The sequence below is a fragment of the Amia ocellicauda genome, unplaced genomic scaffold (assembly GCF_036373705.1).
Source record: "Amia ocellicauda isolate fAmiCal2 unplaced genomic scaffold, fAmiCal2.hap1 HAP1_SCAFFOLD_223, whole genome shotgun sequence".
Lineage (NCBI taxonomy): Eukaryota > Metazoa > Chordata > Actinopteri > Amiiformes > Amiidae > Amia > Amia ocellicauda.
The window spans coordinates 1-19,704 of NW_027102786.1; the positions used below are offsets into that span (position 1 = coordinate 1).

General features: G+C 43.4%; 16 non-coding genes and 1 pseudogene across 16 annotated transcripts; all 17 read left to right on the forward strand.

The window, feature by feature from the left end:
- On the forward strand, positions 1-97 carry LOC136725760 (uncharacterized; annotated as a pseudogene).
- Positions 98-1,152: 1,055 nt separating this feature from the next.
- On the forward strand, positions 1,153-1,271 carry LOC136725810 (5S ribosomal RNA). The gene has a single exon (XR_010807724.1). It is a non-coding gene; the product is annotated as a 5S ribosomal RNA (ribosomal RNA).
- A 1,055-nt stretch (positions 1,272-2,326) lies between these two features.
- Positions 2,327-2,445, forward strand: LOC136725778 (5S ribosomal RNA). The gene has a single exon (XR_010807696.1). It is a non-coding gene; the product is annotated as a 5S ribosomal RNA (ribosomal RNA).
- A 1,066-nt stretch (positions 2,446-3,511) lies between these two features.
- LOC136725809 (5S ribosomal RNA) lies at positions 3,512-3,630 on the forward strand. Its single transcript, XR_010807723.1, has one exon. It is a non-coding gene; the product is annotated as a 5S ribosomal RNA (ribosomal RNA).
- Positions 3,631-4,685: 1,055 nt separating this feature from the next.
- On the forward strand, positions 4,686-4,804 carry LOC136725784 (5S ribosomal RNA). Its single transcript, XR_010807702.1, has one exon. It is a non-coding gene; the product is annotated as a 5S ribosomal RNA (ribosomal RNA).
- Positions 4,805-5,870: 1,066 nt separating this feature from the next.
- On the forward strand, positions 5,871-5,989 carry LOC136725788 (5S ribosomal RNA). Its single transcript, XR_010807705.1, has one exon. It is a non-coding gene; the product is annotated as a 5S ribosomal RNA (ribosomal RNA).
- A 1,066-nt stretch (positions 5,990-7,055) lies between these two features.
- LOC136725776 (5S ribosomal RNA) lies at positions 7,056-7,174 on the forward strand. Its single transcript, XR_010807694.1, has one exon. It is a non-coding gene; the product is annotated as a 5S ribosomal RNA (ribosomal RNA).
- Positions 7,175-8,239: 1,065 nt separating this feature from the next.
- LOC136725751 (5S ribosomal RNA) lies at positions 8,240-8,358 on the forward strand. Its single transcript, XR_010807675.1, has one exon. It is a non-coding gene; the product is annotated as a 5S ribosomal RNA (ribosomal RNA).
- Positions 8,359-9,413: 1,055 nt separating this feature from the next.
- Positions 9,414-9,532, forward strand: LOC136725777 (5S ribosomal RNA). Its single transcript, XR_010807695.1, has one exon. It is a non-coding gene; the product is annotated as a 5S ribosomal RNA (ribosomal RNA).
- A 1,056-nt stretch (positions 9,533-10,588) lies between these two features.
- On the forward strand, positions 10,589-10,707 carry LOC136725787 (5S ribosomal RNA). The gene has a single exon (XR_010807704.1). It is a non-coding gene; the product is annotated as a 5S ribosomal RNA (ribosomal RNA).
- Positions 10,708-11,762: 1,055 nt separating this feature from the next.
- LOC136725756 (5S ribosomal RNA) lies at positions 11,763-11,881 on the forward strand. Its single transcript, XR_010807678.1, has one exon. It is a non-coding gene; the product is annotated as a 5S ribosomal RNA (ribosomal RNA).
- A 1,066-nt stretch (positions 11,882-12,947) lies between these two features.
- LOC136725757 (5S ribosomal RNA) lies at positions 12,948-13,066 on the forward strand. Its single transcript, XR_010807679.1, has one exon. It is a non-coding gene; the product is annotated as a 5S ribosomal RNA (ribosomal RNA).
- Positions 13,067-14,124: 1,058 nt separating this feature from the next.
- On the forward strand, positions 14,125-14,243 carry LOC136725758 (5S ribosomal RNA). Its single transcript, XR_010807680.1, has one exon. It is a non-coding gene; the product is annotated as a 5S ribosomal RNA (ribosomal RNA).
- Positions 14,244-15,309: 1,066 nt separating this feature from the next.
- Positions 15,310-15,428, forward strand: LOC136725786 (5S ribosomal RNA). Its single transcript, XR_010807703.1, has one exon. It is a non-coding gene; the product is annotated as a 5S ribosomal RNA (ribosomal RNA).
- Positions 15,429-16,483: 1,055 nt separating this feature from the next.
- LOC136725800 (5S ribosomal RNA) lies at positions 16,484-16,602 on the forward strand. The gene has a single exon (XR_010807715.1). It is a non-coding gene; the product is annotated as a 5S ribosomal RNA (ribosomal RNA).
- Positions 16,603-17,657: 1,055 nt separating this feature from the next.
- Positions 17,658-17,776, forward strand: LOC136725801 (5S ribosomal RNA). The gene has a single exon (XR_010807716.1). It is a non-coding gene; the product is annotated as a 5S ribosomal RNA (ribosomal RNA).
- A 1,066-nt stretch (positions 17,777-18,842) lies between these two features.
- On the forward strand, positions 18,843-18,961 carry LOC136725798 (5S ribosomal RNA). Its single transcript, XR_010807713.1, has one exon. It is a non-coding gene; the product is annotated as a 5S ribosomal RNA (ribosomal RNA).
- Positions 18,962-19,704: the final 743 nt, after the last annotated feature.

The window sequence follows — 19,704 nt, forward strand, 5'->3', positions numbered from 1 at the left end:
ATACGCCCGATCTCGTCCGATCTCGGAAGCTAAGCAGGCTCGGGCCTGGTCAGTACTTGGATGGGAGACCGCCTGGGAATACCAGGTGCTGTAAGCTTTTGCATCTTTTACACACCAGAGGGCGACAAATCACGAGTTTTAACTTTGGATACACGCAATTTCATCATTATTTCAGATTTGACTTCCCCAAATACACAGGCATACAATAGATCTTGTTCTCCAACGTAAACGGTCCCTAGTAACTAGGGTACATTCGTAAATAAATTGAGCATCATGGCTAGAAGTGACTAAATGTTGCCTAATCTTTCTCATCGAGAAATGACACAATTACAGCAACACAAAAAGGAACTCCACCGGACAAAGTTCAGTGCTCACAAGGAGCCTCATTCAACACACACGGTTCCATTCCCATTCATGCAAAGCACGAAAGTGTAAAACTTGGGAACATACTTGAGAGCAAAGATCACATTCAATCTCATTCAAGGCACGGATGTGAATGCAACGGGATGAAATTACTGAAATGATGCCTGCCCTCGAACTGTGATGATGGACTACCCGACTCGCCAATAATATTGGGTTCTGGTGTATTGAAATACAGGAGCTGCTGGATTTGTGTGTTTTCTTACCCCCTCACCATAGTTTGTCAAATGTTTAAACAACTGAACTTATATTCAAGGTTTGTTTCTCTTCATATGTTTTACTGGTTTACATTTGTCTCAGCAACCTGTTGAATGATTCTTCTGCTTTCAAAACAAAATGACAACAGGATGAATGCACACACTTGAAAATACAATACATGCAATGTTATGCATCATAGTGATGCAACCTCCTTTCAGTTTCATACTGCATGTCAATTGAATTCCTCACTGAAATGCACACCTTCTCAAGATTGCGCTTGACTGGCGTGTCAGGCACGCAATTACAGCTGTATTATCAAGACAATGTGTTCGTTTTGTAAAATATAGTTCCGGTCTGGTGTGGCACCCCAGCTAACGCACAACGTTGCCACAACGTTTCGTGTTAGCAGGGACTGTCTGCGGCGCGCTGGTGTGTCCCGGACTTTAGAGTAGAGAGACAGATCAACTGCAAGTATGAGCGGCAGAAACGGATATTGCCTTCCCTTTAAGTAGAGCGTCAGGGACAGCCTCCCTTGCTTACGACCATACTAGCCTGAATACGCACGATCTCGTCCGATCTCGGAAGCTAAGCAGGCTCGGGCCTGGTCAGTACTTGGATGGGAGACCGCCTGGGAATACCAGGTGCTGTAAGCTTTTTCATCTTTTACACACCAGAGGGCGACAAATCACGAGTTTTAACTTTGGATACACGCAATTTCATCATTATTTCAGATTTGACTTCCCCAAATACACAGGCATACAATAGATCTTGTTCTCCAACGTAAACGGTCCCTAGAAACTAGGGTACATTCGTAAATAAATTCAGCATCATGGCTAGAAGTGACTAAATGTTGCCTAATCTATCTCATCGAGAAATGACACAATTACAGCAACACAAAAAGGAACTCCACCGGACAAAGTTCAGTGCTCACAAGGAGCCTCATTCAACACACACGGTTCCATTCCCATTCATGCAAAGCACGAAAGTGTAAAACTTGGGAACATACTTGAGAGCAAAGATCACATTCAATCTCATTCAAGGCACGGATGTGAATGCAACGGGATGAAATAACTGAAATGATGCCTGCCCTCGAACTGTGATGATGGACTACCCGACTCGCCAATAATATTGGCTTCTGGTGTATTGAAATACAGGAGCTGCTGGATGTGTGTGTTTTCTTTCCCCCTCACCATAGTTTGTCAAATGTTTAAACAACTGAACTTATATTCAAGGTTTGTTTCTCTTCATATGTTTTACTGGTTTACATTTGTCTCAGCAACCTGTTGAATGATTCTTCTGCTTTCAAAACAAAATGACAACAGGATGAATGCACACACTTGAAAATACAATACATGCAATGTTATGCATCATAGTGATGCAACCTCCTTTCAGTTTCATACTGCATGTCAATTGAAATCCTTACTGAAATGCACACCTTCTCAAGATTGCGCTTGACTGGCGTGTCAGGCACTCAATTACAGCTGTTTTATCAAGACAATGTGTTCGTTTTGTAATATATAGTTCCGGTCTGGTGTGGCACCCCAGCTAACGCACAACGTTGCCACAACGTTTCGTGTTAGCAGGGACTGTCTGCGGCGCGCTGGTGTGTCCCGGACTTTAGAGTAGAGAGACAGTTCAACTGCAAGTATGAGCGGCAGAAACGGATATTGCCTTCCCTTTAAGTAGAGCGTCAGGGATAGCCTCCCTGGCTTACGGCCATACTAGCCTGAATACGCCCGATCTCGTCCGATCTCGGAAGCTAAGCAGGCTCGGACCTGGTCAGTACTTGGATGGGAGACCGCCTGGGAATACCAGGTGCTGTAAGCTTTTGCATCTTTTACACACCAGAGGGCGACAAATCACGAGTTTTAACTTTGGATACACGCAATTTCATCATTATTTCAGATTTGACTTCCCCAAATACACAGGCATACAATAGATATTGTTCTCCAACGTAAACGGTCCCTAGTAACTAGGGTACATTCGTAAATAAATTGAGCATCATGGCTAGAAGTGACTAAATGTTGCCTAATCTTTCTCATCGAGAAATGACACAATTACAGCAACACAAAAAGGAACTCCACCGGACAAAGTTCAGTGCTCACAAGGAGCCTCATTCAACACACACGGTTCCATTCCCATTCATGCAAAGCACGAAAGTGTAAAACTTGGGAACATACTTGAGAGCAAAGATCACATTCAATCTCATTCAAGGCACGGATGTGAATGCAACGGGATGAAATTACTGAAATGATGCCTGCCCTCGAACTGTGATGATGGACTACCCGACTCGCCAATAATATTGGGTTCTGGTGTATTGAAATACAGGAGCTGCTGGATTTGTGTGTTTTCTTACCCCCTCACCATAGTTTGTCAAATGTTTAAACAACTGAACTTATATTCAAGGTTTGTTTCTCTTCATATGTTTTACTGGTTTACATTTGTCTCAGCAACCTGTTGAATGATTCTTCTGCTTTCAAAACAAAATGACAACAGGATGAATGCACACACTTGAAAATACAATACATGCAATGTTATGCATCATAGTGATGCAACCTCCTTTCAGTTTCATACTGCATGTCAATAGAAATCCTTACTGAAATGCACACCTTCTCAAGATTGCGCTTGACTGGCGTGTCAGGCACTCAATTACAGCTGTTTTATCAAGAGAATGTGTTCGTTTTGTAATATATAGTTCCGGTCTGGTGTGGCACCCCAGCTAACGCACAACGTTGCCACAATGTTGCCACAACGTGGCGTGTTAGCAGGGACTGTCTGCGGCGCGCTGGTGTGTCCCGGGCTTTAGAGTAGAGAGACAGTTCAACTGTAAGTATGAACGGCAGAAACGGATATTGCCTTCCCTTTAAGTAGAGCGTCAGGGACAGCCTCCCTGGCTTACGGCCATACTAGCCTGAATACGCCCGATCTCGTCCGATCTCGGAAGCTAAGCAGGCTCGGGCCTGGTCAGTACTTGGATGGGAGACCGCCTGGGAATACCAGGTGCTGTAAGCTTTTGCATCTTTTACACACCAGAGGGCGACAAATCACGAGTTTTAACTTTGGATACACGCAATTTCATCATTATTTCAGATTTGACTTCCCCAAATACACAGGCATACAATAGATCTTGTTCTCCAACGTAAACGGTCCCTAGTAACTAGGGTACATTCGTAAATAAATTGAGCATCATGGCTAGAAGTGACTAAATGTTGCCTAATCTTTCTCATCGAGAAATGACACAATTACAGCAACACAAAAAGGAACTCCACCGGACAAAGTTCAGTGCTCACAAGGAGCTTCATTCAACACACACGGTTCCATTCCCATTCATGCAAAGCACGAAAGTGTAAAACTTGGGAACATACTTGAGAGCAAAGATCACATTCAATCTCATTCAAGGCACGGATGTGAATGCAACGGGATGAAATTACTGAAATGATGCCTGCCCTCGAACTGTGATGATGGACTACCCGACTCGCCAATAATATTGGGTTCTGGTGTATTGAAATACAGGAGCTGCTGGATTTGTGTGTTTTCTTACCCCCTCACCATAGTTTGTCAAATGTTTAAACAACTGAACTTATATTCAAGGTTTGTTTCTCTTCATATGTTTTACTGGTTTACATTTGTCTCAGCAACCTGTTGAATGATTCTTCTGCTTTCAAAACAAAATGACAACAGGATGAATGCACACACTTGAAAATACAATACATGCAATGTTATGCATCATAGTGATGCAACCTCCTTTCAGTTTCATACTGCATGTCAATTGAAATCCTTACTGAAATGCACACCTTCTCAAGATTGCGCTTGACTGGCGTGTCAGGCACACAATTACAGCTGTTTTATCAAGACAATGTGTTCGTTTTGTAATATATAGTTCCGGTCTGGTGTGGCACCCCAGCTAACGCACAACGTTGCCACAACGTGGCATGTTAGCAGGGACTGTCTGCGGTGCGCTGGTGTGTCCCGGGCTTTAGAGTAGAGAGACAGTTCAACTGTAAGTATGAACGGCAGAAACGGATATTGCCTTCCCTTTAAGTAGAGCGTCAGGGACAGCCTCCCTGGCTTACGGCCATACTAGCCTGAATACGCCCGATCTCATCAGATCTCGGAAGCCAAGCGGGCTCGGGCCTGGTCAGTACTTGGATGGGAGACCGCCTGGGAATACCAGGTGCTGTAAGCTTTTGCACCTTTTACACACCAGAGGGCGACAAATCACGAGTTTTAACTTTGGATACACGCAATTTCATCATTATTTCAGATTTTACTTCCCCAAATACACAGGCATACAATAGATCTTGTTCTCCAACGTAAACGGTCCCTAGTAACTAGGGTACATTCGTAAATAAATTGAGCATCATGGCTAGAAGTGACTAAATGTTGCCTAATCTTTCTCATCGAGAAATGACACAATTACAGCAACACAAAAAGGAACTCCACCGGACAAAGTTCAGTGCTCACAAGGAGCCTCATTCAACACACACGGTTCCATTCCCATTCATGCAAAGCACGAAAGTGTAAAACTTGGGAACATACTTGAGAGCAAAGATCACATTCAATCTCATTCAAGGCACGGATGTGAATGCAACGGGATGAAATTACTGATATGATGCCTGCCCTCGAACTGTGATGATGGACTACCCGACTCGCCAATAATATTGGGTTCTGGTGTATTGAAATACAGGAGCTGCTGGATTTGTGTGTTTTCTTACCCCCTCACCATAGTTTTTCAAATGTTTAAACAACTGAACTTATATTCAAGGTTTGTTTCTCTTCATATGTTTTACTGGTTTACATTTGTCTCAGCAACCTGTTGAATGATTCTTCTGCTTTCAAAACAAAATGACAACAGGATGAATGCACACACTTGAAAATACAATACATGCAATGTTATGCATCATAGTGATGCAACCTCCTTTCAGTTTCATACTGCATGTCAATTGAAATCCTTACTGAAATGCACACCTTCTCAAGATTGCGCTTGACTGGCGTGTCAGGCACTCAATTACAGCTGTTTTATCAAGACAATGTGTTCGTTTTGTAAAATATAGTTCCGGTCTGGTGTGGCACCCCAGCTAACGCACAACGTTGCCACAACGTTGCCACAACGTGGCGTGTTAGCAGGGACTGTCTGCGGCGCACTGGTGTGTCCCGGGCTTTAGAGTAGAGAGACAGTTCAACTGTAAGTATGAACGGCAGAAACGGATATTGCCATCCCTTTAAGTAGAGCGTCAGGGACAGCCTCCCTGGCTTACGGCCATACTAGCCTGAATACGCCCGATCTCGTCTGATCTCGGAAGCCAAGCAGGCTCGGGCCTGGTCAGTACTTGGATGGGAGACCGCCTGGGAATACCAGGTGCTGTAAGCTTTTGTACCTTTTACACACCAGAGGGCGACAAATCACGAGTTTTAACTTGGGATACAGACAATTTCATCATTATTTCAGATTTTACTTCCCCAAATACACAGGCATACAATAGATCTTGTTCTCCAACGTAAACGGTCCCTAGTAACTAGGGTACATTCGTAAATAAATTGAGCATCATGGCTAGAAGTGACTAAATGTTGCCTAATCTTTCTCATCGAGAAATGACACAATTACAGCAACACAAAAAGGAACTCCACCGGACAAAGTTCAGTGCTCACAAGGAGCCTCATTCAACACACACGGTTCCATTCCCATTCATGCAAAGCACGAAAGTGTAAAACTTGGGAACATACTTGAGAGCAAAGATCACATTCAATCTCATTCAAGGCACGGATGTGAATGCAACGGGATGAAATTACTGAAATGATGCCTGCCCTCGAACTGTGATGATGGACAACCCGACTCGCCAATAATATTGGGTTCTGGTGTATTGAAATACAGGAGCTGCTGGATTTGTGTGTTTTCTTACCCCCTCACCATAGTTTGTCAAATGTTTAAACAACTGAACTTATATTCAAGGTTTGTTTCTCTTCATATGTTTTACTGGTTTACATTTGTCTCAGCAACCTGTTGAATGATTCTTCTGCTTTCAAAACAAAATGACAACAGGATGAATGCACACACTTGAAAATACAATACATGCAATGTTATGCATCATAGTGATGCAACCTCCTTTCAGTTTCATACTGCATGTCAATTGAAATCCTTACTGAAATGCACACCTTCTCAAGATTGCGCTTGACTGGCGTGTCAGGCACTCAATTACAGCTGTATTATCAAGACAATGTGTTCGTTTTGTAAAATATAGTTCCGGTCTGGTGTGGCACCCCAGCTAACGCACAACGTTGCCACAACGTTGCCACAACGTGGCGTGTTAGCAGGGACTGTCTGCGGCGCACTGGTGTGTCCCGGGCTTTAGAGTAGAGAGACAGTTCAACTGTAAGTATGATCGGCAGAAACGGATATTGCCTTCCCTTTAAGTAAAGCGTCAGGGACAGCCTCCCTGGCTTACGGCCATACTAGCCTGAATACGCCCGATCTCGTCCGATCTCGGAAGCCAAGCAGGCTTGGGCCTGGTCAGTACTTGGATGGGAGACCGCCTGGGAATACCAGGTGCTGTAAGCTTTTGCACCTTTTACACACCAGAGGGCGACAAATCACGAGTTTTAACTTGGGATACAGACAATTTCATCATTATTTCAGGTTTTACTTCCCCAAATACACAGGCATACAATAGATCTTGTTCTCCAACGTAAACGGTCCCTAGTAACTAGGGTACATTCGTAAATAAATTGAGCATCATGGCTAGAAGTGACTAAATGTTGCCTAATCTTTCTCATCGAGAAATGACACAATTACAGCAACACAAAAAGAACTCCACCGGACAAAGTTCAGTGCTCACAAGGAGCCTCATTCAACACACACGGTTCCATTCCCATTCATGCAAAGCACGAAAGTGTAAAACTTCGGAACATACTTGAGAGCAAAGATCACATTCAATCTCATTCAAGGCACGGATGTGAATGCAACGGGATGAAATTACTGAAATGATGCCTGCCCTCGAACTGTGATGATGGACTACCCGACTCGCCAATAATATTGGGTTCTGGTGTATTGAAATACAGGAGCTGCTGGATTTGTGTGTTTTCTTACCCCCTCACCATAGTTTGTCAAATGTTTAAACAACTGAACTTATATTCAAGGTTTGTTTCTCTTCATATGTTTTACTGGTTTACATTTGTCTCAGCAACCTGTTGAATGATTCTTCTGCTTTCAAAACAAAATGACAACAGGATGAATGCACACACTTGAAAATACAATACATGCAATGTTATGCATCATAGTGATGCAACCTCCTTTCAGTTTCATACTGCATGTCAATTGATATCCTTACTGAAATGCACACCTTCTCAAGATTGCGCTTGACTGGCGTGTCAGGCACTCAATTACAGCTGTTTTATCAAGACAATGTGATCGTTTTGTAAAATATAGTTCCGGTCTGGTGTGGCACCCCAGCTAATGCACAACGTTGCCACAACGTTGCCACAACGTGGCGTGTTAGCAGGGACTTTCTGCGACACGCTGGTATGTCCCGGGCTTTAGAGTAGAGAGACAGTTCAACTGTAAGTATGAACGGCAGAAACGGATATTGCCTTCCCTTTAAGTAGAGCGTCAGGGAAAGTCTCACTTGCTTACGGCCATACTAGCCTGAATACGCCCGATCTCGTCCGATCTCGGAAGCCAAGCAGGCTCGGGCCTGGTCAGTACTTGAATAGGAGACCGCCTGGGAATACCAGGTGCTTTAAGCTTTTGCACCTTTGACACACCAGAGGGTGACAAATCACGATTTTTAACTTTGGATACACACAATTTCATCATTATTTCAGATTTGACTTCCCCAAATACACAGGCATACAATACATTTTGTTCTCCAACGTAAACGGTCCCTAGTAACTAGGGTACATTCGTAAATAAATTGAGCATCATGGCTAGAAGTGACTAAATGTTGCCTAATCTTTCTCATCAAGAAATGACACAATTACAGCAACACAAAAAGGAACTCCACCGGACAAAGTTCAGTGCTCACAAGGAGCCTCATTCAACACACACGGTTCCATTCCCATTCATGCAAAGCACGAAAGTGTAAAACTTGGGAACATACTTGAGAGCAAAGATCACATTCAATCTCATTCAAGGCACGGATGTGAATGCAACGGGATGAAATTACTGAAATGATGCCTGCCCTCGAACTGTGATGATGGACTACCCGACTCGCCAATAATATTGGGTTCTGGTGTATTGAAATACAGGAGCTGCTGGATTTGTGTGTTTTCTTACCCCCTCACCATAGTTTGTCAAATGTTTAAACAACTGAACTTATATTCAAGGTTTGTTTCTCTTCATATGTTTTACTGGTTTACATTTGTCTCAGCAACCTGTTGAATGATTCTTCTGCTTTCAAAACAAAATGACAACAGGATGAATGCACACACTTGAAAATACAATGCATGCAATGTTATGCATCATAGTGATGCAACCTCCTTTCAGTTTCATACTGCATGTCAATTGAAATCCTTACTGAAATGCACACCTTCTCAAGATTGCGCTTGACTGGCGTGTCAGGCACTCAATTACAGCTGTATTATCAAGACAATGTGTTCGTTTTGTAAAATATAGTTCCGGTCTGGTGTGGCACCCCAGCTAACGCACAACGTTGCCACAACGTTTCGTGTTAGCAGGGACTGTCTGCGGCGCGCTGGTGTGTCCCGGGCTTTAGAGTAGAGAGACAGTTCAACTGTAAGTATGAACGGCAGAAACGGATATTGCCTTCCCTTTAAGTAGAGCGTCAGGGACAGCCTCCCTGGCTTACGGCCATACTAGCCTGAATACGCCCGATCTCGTCCGATCTCGGAAGTTAAGCAGGCTCGGGCCTGGTCAGTACTTGGATGGGAGACTGCCTGGGAATACCAGGTGCTGTAAGCTTTTGCATCTTTTACACACCAGAGGGCGACAAATCACGAGTTTTAACTTTGGATACACGCAATTTCATCATTATTTCAGATTTGACTTCCCCAAATACACAGGCATACAATAGATCTTGTTCTCCAACGTAAACGGTCCCTAGTAACTAGGGTACATTCGTAAATAATTTGAGCATCATGGCTAGAATTGACTAAATGTTGCCTAATCTTTCTCATCAAGAAATGACACAATTACAGCAACACAAAAAGGAACTCCACCGGACAAAGTTCAGTGCTCACAAGGAGCCTCATTCAACACACACGGTTCCATTCCCATTCATGCAAAGTACGAAAGTGTAAAACTTGGGAACATACTTGAGAGCAAAGATCACATTCAATCTCATTCAAGGCACGGATGTGAATGCAACGGGATGAAATTACTGAAATGATGCCTGCCCTCGAACTGTGATGATGGACTACCCGACTCGCCAATAATATTGGGTTCTGGTGTATTGAAATACAGGAGCTGCTGGATTTGTGTGTTTTCTTACCCCCTCACCATAGTTTGTCAAATGTTTAAACAACTGAACTTATATTCAAGGTTTGTTTCTCTTCATATGTTTTACTGGTTTACATTTGTCTCAGCAACCTGTTGAATGATTCTTCTGCTTTCAAAACAAAATGACAACAGGATGAATGCACACACTTGAAAATACAATACATGCAATGTTATGCATCATAGTGATGCAACCTCCTTTCAGTTTCATACTGCATGTCAATTGAAATCCTTACTGAAATGCACACCTTCTCAAGATTGCGCTTGACTGGCGTGTCAGGCACTCAATTACAGCTGTTTTATCAAGACAAATGTGTTCGTTTTGTAAAATATAGTTCCGGTCTGTTGTGGCACCCCAGCTAACGCACAACGTTGCCACAACGTGGCATGTTAGCAGGGACTGTCTGCGGCGCGCTGGTGTGTCCCGGGCTTTAGAGTAGAGAGACAGTTCAACTGTAAGTATGAACGGCAGAAACGGATATTGCCTTCCCTTTGAGTAGAGTGTCAGGGACAGCCTCCCTGGCTTACGGCCATACTAGCCTGAATACGCCCGATCTCGTCCGATCTCGGAAGCTAAGCAGGCTCGGGCCTGGTCAGTACTTGGATGGGAGACTGCCTGGGAATACCAGGTGCTGTAAGCTTTTGCATCTTTTACACACCAGAGGGCGACAAATCACGAGTTTTAACTTTGGATACACGCAATTTCATCATTATTTCAGATTTGATTTCCCCAAATACACAGGCATACAATAGATCTTGTTCTCCAACGTAAACGGTCCCTAGTAACTAGGGTACATTCGTAAATAAATTGAGCATCATGGCTAGAATTGACTAAATGTTGCCTAATCTTTCTCATCGAGAAATGACACAATTACAGCAACACAAAAAGGAACTCCACCGGACAAAGTTCAGTGCTCACAAGGAGCCTCATTCAACACACACGGTTCCATTCCCATTCATGCAAAGTACGAAAGTGTAAAACTTGGGAACATACTTGAGAGCAAAGATCACATTCAATCTCATTCAAGGCACGGATGTGAATGCAACGGGATGAAATTACTGAAATGATGCCTGCCCTCGAACTGTGATGATGGACTACCCGACTCGCCAATAATATTGGGTTCTGGTGTATTGAAATACAGGAGCTGCTGGATTTGTGTGTTTTCTTACCCCCTCAACATAGTTTGCCAAATGTTTAAACAACTGAACTTATATTCAAGGTTTGTTTCTCTTCATATGTTTTACTGGTTTACATTTGTCTCAGCAACCTGTTGAATGATTCTTCTGCTTTCAAAACAAAATGACAACAGGATGAATGCACACACTTGAAAATACAATACATGCAATGTTATGCATCATAGTGATGCAACCTCCTTTCAGTTTCATACTGCATGTCAATTGAAATCCTTACTGAAATGCACACCTTCTCAAGATTGCGCTTGACTGGCGTGTCAGGCACTCAATTACAGCTGTATTATCAAGACAATGTGTTCGTTTTGTAAAATATAGTTCCGGTCTGGTGTGGCACCCCAGCTAACGCACAATGTTGCCACAACGTGGCGTGTTAGCAGGGACTGTCTGCGGCGCGCTGCTGTGTCCCGGGCTTTAGAGTAGAGAGACAGTTCAACTGCAAGTATGAACGGCAGAAACGGATATTTCCTTCCCTTTAAGTAGAGCGTCAGGGACAGCCTCCCTGACTTACGGCCATACTATCCTGAATATGCCCGATCTCGTCCGATCTCGGAAGCCAAGCAGGCTCGGGCCTGGTCAGTACTTGGATGGGAGACCGCCTGGGAATACCAGGTGCTGTAACCTCTTGCACCTTTTACACACCAGAGGGCGACAAATCACGAGTTTTAACTTTGGATACACACAATTTCATCATTATTTCAGATTTTACTTCCCCAAATACACAGGCATAAAATAGATCTTGTTCTCCAACGTAAACGGTCCCTAGTAACTAGCGTACATTCGTAAATAAATTGAGCATCATGGCTAGAAGTGACTAAATGTTGCCTAATCTTTCTCATCAAGAAATGACACAATTACAGCAACACAAAAAGGAACTCCACCGGACAAAATTCAGTGCTCACAAGGAGCCTCATTCAACACACTCGGTTCCATTCCCATTCATGCAAAGCACGAAAGTGTAAAACTTGGGAACATACTTGAGAGCAAAGATCACATTCAATCTCATTCAAGGCACGGATGTGAATGCAACGGGATGAAATTACTGAAATGATGCCTGCCCTCGAACTGTGATGATGGACTACCCGACTCGCCAATAATATTGGGTTCTGGTGTATTGAAATACAGGAGCTGCTGGATTTGTGTGTTTTCTTACCCCCTCACCATAGTTTGTCAAATGTTTAAACAACTGAACTTATATTCAAGGTTTGTTTCTCTTCATATGTTTTACTGGTTTACATTTGTCTCAGCAACCTGTTGAATGATTCATCTGCTTTCAAAACAAAATGACAACAGGATGAATGCACACACTTGAAAATACACTACATGCAATGTTATGCATCATAGTGATGCAACCTCCTTTCAGTTTCATACTGCATGTCAATTGAAATCCTTACTGAAATGCACACCTTCTCAAGATTGCGCTTGACTGGCGTGTCAGGCACTCAATTACAGCTGTTTTATCAAGACAATGTGTTCGTTTTGTAAAATATAGTTCCGGTCTGGTGTGGCACCCCAGCTAACGCACAACGTTGCCACAACGTTGCCACAACGTGGCGTGTTAGCAGGGACTGTCTGCGGCGCGCTGGTGTGTCCCGGGCTTTAGAGTAGAGAGACAGTTCAACTGTAAGTATGAGCGGCAGAAACGGATATTGCCTTCCCTTTAACTAGAGCGTCAGGGACACCCTCCCTGGCTTACGGCCATACTAGCCTGAATACGCCCGATCTCGTCCGATCTCGGAAGCTAAGCAGGCTCGGGCCTGGTCAGTACTTGGATGGGAGACCGCCTGGGAATACCAGGTGCTGTAAGCTTTTGCATCTTTTACACACCAGAGGGCGACAAATCACGAGTTTTAACTTTGGATACACGCAATTTCATCATTATTTCAGATTTGACTTCCCCAAATACACAGGCATACAATAGATCTTGTTCTCCAACGTAAACGGTCCCTAGTAACTAGGGTACATTCGTAAATAAATTGAGCATCATGGCTAGAAGTGACTAAATGTTGCCTAATCTTTCTCATCGAGAAATGACACAATTACAGCAACACAAAAAGGAACTCCACCGGACAAAGTTCAGTGCTCACAAGGAACCTCATTCAACACACACGGTTCCATTCCCATTCATGCAAAGCACGAAAGTGTAAAACTTGGGAACATACTTGAGAGCAAAGATCACATTCAATCTCATTCAAGGCACGGATGTGAATGCAACGGGATGAAATTACTGAAATGATGCCTGCCCTCGAACTGTGATGATGGACTACCCGACTCGCCAATAATATTGGGTTCTGGTGTATTGAAATACAGGAGCTGCTGGATTTGTGTGTTTTCTTACCCCCTCACCATAGTTTGTCAAATGTTTAAACAACTGAACTTATATTCAAGGTTTGTTTCTCTTCATATGTTTTACTGGTTTACATTTGTCTCAGCAACCTCAGCAAAAATGATTCTTCTACTTTCAAAACAAAATGACAACAGGATGAATGCACACACTTGAAAATACAATACATGCAATGTTATGCATCATAGTGATGCAACCTCCTTTCAGTTTCATACTGCATGTCAATTGAAATCCTTACTGAAATGCACACCTTCTCAAGATTGCGCTTGACTGGCGTGTCAGGCACTCAATTACAGCTGTATTATCAAGACAATGTGTTCGTTTTGTAAAATATAGTTCCGGTCTGGTGTGGCACCCCAGCTAACGCACAATGTTGCCACAACGTGGCGTGTTAGCAGGGACTGTCTGCGGCGCGCTGCTGTGTCCCGGGCTTTAGAGTAGAGAGACAGTTCAACTGCAAGTATGAACGGCAGAAACGGATATTTCCTTCCCTTTAAGTAGAGCGTCAGGGACAGCCTCCCTGACTTACGGCCATACTATCCTGAATATGCCCGATCTCGTCCGATCTCGGAAGCCAAGCAGGCTCGGGCCTGGTCAGTACTTGGATGGGAGACCGCCTGGGAATACCAGGTGCTGTAACCTCTTGCACCTTTTACACACCAGAGGGCGACAAATCACGAGTTTTAACTTTGGATACACACAATTTCATCATTATTTCAGATTTTACTTCCCCAAATACACAGGCATAAAATAGATCTTGTTCTCCAACGTAAACGGTCCCTAGTAACTAGCGTACATTCGTAAATAAATTGAGCATCATGGCTAGAAGTGACTAAATGTTGCCTAATCTTTCTCATCAAGAAATGACACAATTACAGCAACACAAAAAGGAACTCCACCGGACAAAATTCAGTGCTCACAAGGAGCCTCATTCAACACACTCGGTTCCATTCCCATTCATGCAAAGCACGAAAGTGTAAAACTTGGGAACATACTTGAGAGCAAAGATCACATTCAATCTCATTCAAGGCACGGATGTGAATGCAACGGGATGAAATTACTGAAATGATGCCTGCCCTCGAACTGTGATGATGGACTACCCGACTCGCCAATAATATTGGGTTCTGGTGTATTGAAATACAGGAGCTGCTGGATTTGTGTGTTTTCTTACCCCCTCACCATAGTTTGTCAAATGTTTAAACAACTGAACTTATATTCAAGGTTTGTTTCTCTTCATATGTTTTACTGGTTTACATTTGTCTCAGCAACCTGTTGAATGATTCATCTGCTTTCAAAACAAAATGACAACAGGATGAATGCACACACTTGAAAATACACTACATGCAATGTTATGCATCATAGTGATGCAACCTCCTTTCAGTTTCATACTGCATGTCAATTGAAATCCTTACTGAAATGCACACCTTCTCAAGATTGCGCTTGACTGGCGTGTCAGGCACTCAATTACAGCTGTTTTATCAAGACAATGTGTTCGTTTTGTAAAATATAGTTCCGGTCTGGTGTGGCACCCCAGCTAACGCACAACGTTGCCACAACGTTGCCACAACGTGGCGTGTTAGCAGGGACTGTCTGCGGCGCGCTGGTGTGTCCCGGGCTTTAGAGTAGAGAGACAGTTCAACTGTAAGTATGAGCGGCAGAAACGGATATTGCCTTCCCTTTAACTAGAGCGTCAGGGACACCCTCCCTGGCTTACGGCCATACTAGCCTGAATACGCCCGATCTCGTCCGATCTCGGAAGCTAAGCAGGCTCGGGCCTGGTCAGTACTTGGAAGGGAGACCGCCTGGGAATACCAGGTGCTGTAAGCTTTTGCATCTTTTACACACCAGAGGGCGACAAATCACGAGTTTTAACTTTGGATACACGCAATTTCATCATTATTTCAGATTTGACTTCCCCAAATACACAGGCATACAATAGATCTTGTTCTCCAACGTAAACGGTCCCTAGTAACTAGGGTACATTCGTAAATAAATTGAGCATCATGGCTAGAAGTGACTAAATGTTGCCTAATCTTTCTCATCGAGAAATGACACAATTACAGCAACACAAAAAGGAACTCCACCGGACAAAGTTCAGTGCTCACAAGGAACCTCATTCAACACACACGGTTCCATTCCCATTCATGCAAAGCACGAAAGTGTAAAACTTGGGAACATACTTGAGAGCAAAGATCACATTCAATCTCATTCAAGGCACGGATGTGAATGCAACGGGATGAAATTACTGAAATGATGCCTGCCCTCGAACTGTGATGATGGACTACCCGACTCGCCAATAATATTGGGTTCTGGTGTATTGAAATACAGGAGCTGCTGGATTTGTGTGTTTTCTTACCCCCTCACCATAGTTTGTCAAATGTTTAAACAACTGAACTTATATTCAAGGTTTGTTTCTCTTCATATGTTTTACTGGTTTACATTTGTCTCAGCAACCTGTTGAATGATTCTTCTGCTTTCAAAACAAAATGACAACAGGATGAATGCACACACTTGAAAATACAATACATGCAATGTTATGCATCATAGTGATGCAACCTCCTTTCAGTTTCATACTGCATGTCAATTGAAATCCTTACTGAAATGCACACCTTCTCAAGATTGCGCTTGACTGGCGTGTCAGGCACTCAATTACAGCTGTATTATCAAGACAATGTGTTCGTTTTGTAAAATATAGTTCCGGTCTGGTGTGGCACCCCAGCTAACGCACAACGTTGCCACAACGTTTCGTGTTAGCAGGGACTGTCTGCGGCGCGCTGGTGTGTCCCGGACTTTAGAGTAGAGAGACAGTTCAACTGCAAGTATGAGCGGCAGAAACGGATATTGCCTTCCCTTTAAGTAGAGCGTCAGGGACACCCTCCCTGGCTTACGGCCATACTAGTCTGAATACGCACGATCTCGTCCGATCTCGGAAGCTAAGCAGGCTCAGGCCTGGACAGTACTTGGATGGGAGACCGCCTGGGAATACCAGGTGCTGTAAGCTTTTGCATCTTTTACACAACAGAGGGCGACAAATCACGAGTTTTAACTTTGGATACACGCAATTTCATCATTATTTCAGATTTGACTTCCCCAAATACACAGGCATACAATAGATCTTGTTCTCCAACGTAAACGGTCCCTAGTAACTAGGGTATATTCATAAATAAATTGAGCATCATGGCTAGAAGTGACTAAATGTTGCCTAATCTTTCTCATCGAGAAATGACACAATTACAGCAACACAAAAAGGAACTCCACCGGACAAAGTTCAGTGCTCACAAGGAGCCTCATTCAACACACACGGTTCCATTCCCATTCATGCAAAGCACGAAAGTGTAAAACTTGGGAACATACTTGAGAGCAAAGATCACATTCAATCTCATTCAAGGCACGGATGTGAATGCAACGGGATGAAATTACTGAAATGATGCCTGCCCTCGAACTGTGATGATGGACTACCCGACTCGCCAATAATATTGGGTTCTGGTGTATTGAAATACAGGAGCTGCTGGATTTGTGTGTTTTCTTACCCCCTCACCATAGTTTGTCAAATGTTTAAACAACTGAACTTATATTCAAGGTTTGTTTCTCTTCATATGTTTTACTGGTTTACATTTGTCTCAGCAACCTGTTGAATGATTCTTCTGCTTTCAAAACAAAATGACAACAGGATGAATGCACACACTTGAAAATACACTACATGCAATGTTATGCATCATAGTGATGCAACCTCCTTTCAGTTTCATACTGCATGTCAATTGAAATCCTTACTGAAATGCACACCTTCTCAAGATTGCGCTTGACTGGCGTGTCAGGCACTCAATTACAGCTGTTTTATCAAGACAATGTGTTCGTTTTGTAAAATATAGTTCCGGTCTGGTGTGGCACCCCAGCTAACGCACAACGTTGCCACAACGTTTCGTGTTAGCAGGGACTGTCTGCGGCGCGCTGGTGTGTCCCGGACTTTAGAGTAGAGAGACAGTTCAACTGCAAGTATGAGCGGCAGAAACGGATATTGCCTTCCCTTTAAGTAGAGCGTCAGGGACACCCTCCCTGGCTTACGGCCATACTAGTCTGAATACGCACGATCTCGTCCGATCTCGGAAGCTAAGCAGGCTCAGGCCTGGACAGTACTTGGATGGGAGACCGCCTGGGAATACCAGGTGCTGTAAGCTTTTGCATCTTTTACACAACAGAGGGCGACAAATCACGAGTTTTAACTTTGGATACACGCAATTTCATCATTATTTCAGATTTGACTTCCCCAAATACACAGGCATACAATAGATCTTGTTCTCCAACGTAAACGGTCCCTAGTAACTAGGGTATATTCATAAATAAATTGAGCATCATGGCTAGAAGTGACTAAATGTTGCCTAATCTTTCTCATCGAGAAATGACACAATTACAGCAACACAAAAAGGAACTCCACCGGACAAAGTTCAGTGCTCACAAGGAGCCTCATTCAACACACACGGTTCCATTCCCATTCATGCAAAGCACGAAAGTGTAAAACTTGGGAACATACTTGAGAGCAAAGATCACATTCAATCTCATTCAAGGCACGGATGTGAATGCAACGGGATGAAATTACTGAAATGATGCCTGCCCTCGAACTGTGATGATGGACTACCCGACTCGCCAATAATATTGGGTTCTGGTGTATTGAAATACAGGAGCTGCTGGATTTGTGTGTTTTCTTAACCCCTCACCATAGTTTGTCAAATGTTTAAACAACTGAACTTATATTCAAGGTTTGTTTCTCTTCATATGTTTTACTGGTTTACATTTGTCTCAGCAACCTGTTGAATGATTCTTCTGCTTTCAAAACAAAATGACAAAAGGATGAATGCACACACTTGAAAATACACTACATGCAATGTTATGCATCATAGTGATGCAACCTCCTTTCAGTTTCATACTGCATGTCAATTGAAATCCTTACTGAAATGCACACCTTCTCAAGATTGCGCTTGACTGGCGTGTCAGGCACTCAATTACAGCTGTTTTATCAAGACAATGTGTTCGTTTTGTAAAATATAGTTCCGGTCTGGTGTGACACCCCAGCTAACGCACAACGTTGCCACAACGTTGCCACAACGTGGCGTGTAAGAAGGGACTGTCTGCGGCGCGCTGGTGTGTCCCGGGCTTTAGAGTAGAGAGACAGTTCAACTGTAAGTATGAACGGCAGAAACGGATATTGCCTTCCCTTTAAGTAGAGCGTCAGGGACAGCCTCCCTGGCTTACGGCCATACTAGCCTGAATACGCCCGATCTCGTCCGATCTCGGAAGCCAAGCAGACTCGGGCCTGGTTAGTACTTGGATGGGCGACCGCCTGGGAATACCAGGTGCTGTAAGCTTTTGCACCTTTTACACACCAGAGGGCGACAAATCACGAGTTTTAACTTTGGATACACGCAATTTCATCATTATTTCAGATTTTACTTCCCCAAATACACAGGCATACAATAGATCTTGTTCTCCAACGTAAACGGTCCCTAGTAAATAGGGTACATTCGTCAATAAATTGAGCATCATGGCTAGAAGTGACTAAATGTTGCCTAATCTTTCTCATCAAGAAATGACACAATTACAGCAACAAAAAAGGAACTCCACCGGACAAAGTTCAGTGCTCACAAGGAGCATCATTCAACACACACGGTTCCATTCCCATTCATGCAAAGCACGAAAGTGTAAAACTTGGGAACATACTTGAGAACATACTTGAGAGCAAAGATCACATTCAATCTCATTCAAGGCACGGATGTGAATGCAACGGGATGAAATTACTGAAATGATGCCTGCCCTCGAACTGTGATGATGGACTACCCGACTCGCCAATAATATTGGGTTCTGGTGTATTGAAATACAGGAGCTGCTGGATTTGTGTGTTTTCTTACCCCCTCACCATAGTTTGTCAAATGTTTAAACAACTGAACTTATATTCAAGGTTTGTTTCTCTTCATATGTTTTACTGGTTTACATTTGTCTCAGCAACCTGTTGAATGATTCTTCTGCTTTCAAAAACAAATGACAACAGGATGAATGCACACACTTGAAAATACAATACATGCAATGTTATGCATCATAGTGATGCAACCTC